Source organism: Montipora capricornis, chromosome 12 (genome assembly GCF_036669925.1).
Source record: "Montipora capricornis isolate CH-2021 chromosome 12, ASM3666992v2, whole genome shotgun sequence".
NCBI lineage: Eukaryota > Metazoa > Cnidaria > Anthozoa > Scleractinia > Acroporidae > Montipora > Montipora capricornis.
Window position 1 is genome coordinate 4,169,195 of NC_090894.1, and position 2,500 is coordinate 4,171,694.

Here is a 2,500-nt window from a genome sequence, read left to right on the forward strand (position 1 = left end):
AAAGTGAGGCACGAAAATAGAATTATGCTACAGACATTCGAGAGTTCAATGCGGTTTCATGGCACGTGTGGCGATGGTCTGGATCACAACTCTTGTGATTTCTTGTTCAAATGCGCTTTAGATATTTTTCTCGCTCACTGCTCGAAACATTTTGGATACCGAGTAATGAATTACGAACACAATTATTTCACTTTCCTCGTAACGCAAGAAGGTCATATTGTAAGGCTCATTTTTTTTTTGTCAATATTTTACTGTAAATATCAAAGTCTCAAGTATCACTCCATAGTTTATTAATATTCTGATGTTTTTACCGAATTACATACGGGGAACTCGCACATTTGGAGCCAATGTTCACTCCACTGTCAATAGATATTTCTTGGCGCCGGCGTTGTATGGTCGAGTTGCTCATTGGCCTTTTTCTTGGAGAGCGGTAGCTGCAACTTTTTCACCTTTCGAATCTTTGTTTCTTTTGTAATAATTGAATAGCAAAATTGCTTCCGAGATTCGATTAGTCGGTTCATAGTTAGTGGAGGGGGAATGTCCCCCTCCACTAACTATGGTCGGTTTTAACCCGCAAGTTCTTTTCCGCTCCGATATTTTGTGAATATTCGACAAATAAGCACGTGTTAGCAAGGAAAGAAGCTTTCTTAGAGAGGGCAATGAAACGTTCGACTCTGCTTTTAGTTCGGACAAAGACAAATGACTCTCTCTTTATCCTCCCTTGCTCTTTTATAAACATTTGCATTGTAAAAATGGACTCTTCAACGTGTCAATGTACTAACGAACCATCGATCGAAGCACGGTTGGTTAACCTCAGACGCTACATATCGAAACCAGATTACCTTACCTTTTTATGACCAGATCGCCTTTAAATGTCCCCAACCTTCCAAGGACTTATAAAGGTTCTTGGAACTCGCTCGCAATTCAATAACCTCGTCTCTCGAAACACAGAAAATGAAACCTATTAATAAGAGCGGATGAACAAAAAGGTGCATGACCAGCGTGGTGGCGATGACGTAGCATGTATGGGCCACCAACTGTGTTAGAATAATACACAGGTGATTATTGAAAATTCTCTGCGCTGATTGGTTGTACTTGAGGTGATTACCGCGCGATCGAATCACCTAAGTGGTTTTTTTCATTTCCTGGAAGGAAAAATAAATTGTTTTAAAGAAAATGCAGCTTTTTCAAATAATCGCAACTATTACAAAATTTTCGAATCTGATTGGTTCTTCGCGCGCCCATTTGACGCGTAATTGGCGCGCGATCACGTGCATGTTCAATTACAGGTATCCAACACCTACGCCATTCGCGCGTCAATCACGTGCACTTGGATGGGTTCTTTCTTGCTGTTTCCCTACTGTTTGCAAATCAGAAATCAGATTAAATGTAATTTTAATTTTTTCACACAAAAAGGTATTCAAAGACTTTTTATCCTCGAATTTTGTTCTGATTTTTCTCGCATTTTGTTTTTGTTACGATTAATTAGTAAAAAGGATTTTGTGTCGTACAATTCAGGGGTAATCGTGCTCGTAATTTCAAATCGGCCGAGTGCGCGATTTTGAAATCATTCGCACGATTACTCCCTTAATATCATGGGTGACAAAGTACTCCTTAATTTAGGCGCGAAATTTCAGCGTTAATTTATAATTTCACATGTGAAATTACAAAATTACCATGGTAAAATCTCTTGTACCTCGATCAGAGCCAAGATGGCGTCTAGATTTAAGACAGTGACCATTGAAGAAGTTACGAAATTAAAAGAAGCGGCAGAAAATTTAAATACGTGAAAGAGCACAATTAACTGGGTAAGAGTTTTTGAGAAGTGGTGTGACAAAAATAGCCTTGAGAAAAACCTGGAGATGATTCTTCCTGAGCAGTTGGATAAAGTACTCGAGCGATTTTACAATTACGGTTGTGAGCGTAATTTGTCACCCACGACATTAAAAGGTAATCAAATGGTTTTCTCGTGAAATTAGGAAATAATTTCACTTGCGTTTTGTCAAAATTCTGATAATTTCCCTCGCCTAAAGGCTCGGGAAATTTTCAGAATTTTGACAAAACGCGCGTGAAATTATTTCCTAATTTCACTCGTCGCCCTTTGATTACACATACTTATTACACCCATATAGAAATCACTGATGATCCTTGCAATCTGATTAGCTCTCAGCAGTGCGATTTATTCCCAAGTCGCACTATTTTTTGCTCTAAATCGCACCATTTCCCCAGCCAATGAAAAAAGAACTCTAAAACAAAACAACCAATCAGAATTCAAGGCTTGTTTAAGTTAACCAATTAAATTGCAGGAAAATGAGACAAAAAACCATTGTAGGGCGAATTTTGCATCTTTTGTTCCCAACTGGATCAACAAAATATTGGTACTGACTAAAATCCTGAATTTTAGCGATTAAAAAATTATTGTGTGATTTCTAAATGGATGTAATAAAGTGGTAATTGAACTTAATGTCGTGCAATTTTGGTCTGAAATAATCATACTTGT

The 2,500-nt window shown here is 37.9% G+C and overlaps 1 protein-coding gene across 1 annotated transcript in view; it reads right to left on the bottom strand.

The window, feature by feature from the left end:
• The window catches only part of LOC138026347 (kelch-like protein 17), a 6,097-nt gene extending 5,132 nt beyond the window's left edge, over nt 1-965 (bottom strand). Inside the window, exon 1 of the mRNA XM_068873661.1 lies at nt 848-965. The gene's annotated coding sequence lies outside the window, so the exon portion shown is untranslated. The remainder of the gene's footprint in view (nt 1-847) is intronic.
• Between the last annotated feature and the right edge of the window lie 1,535 nt (nt 966-2,500).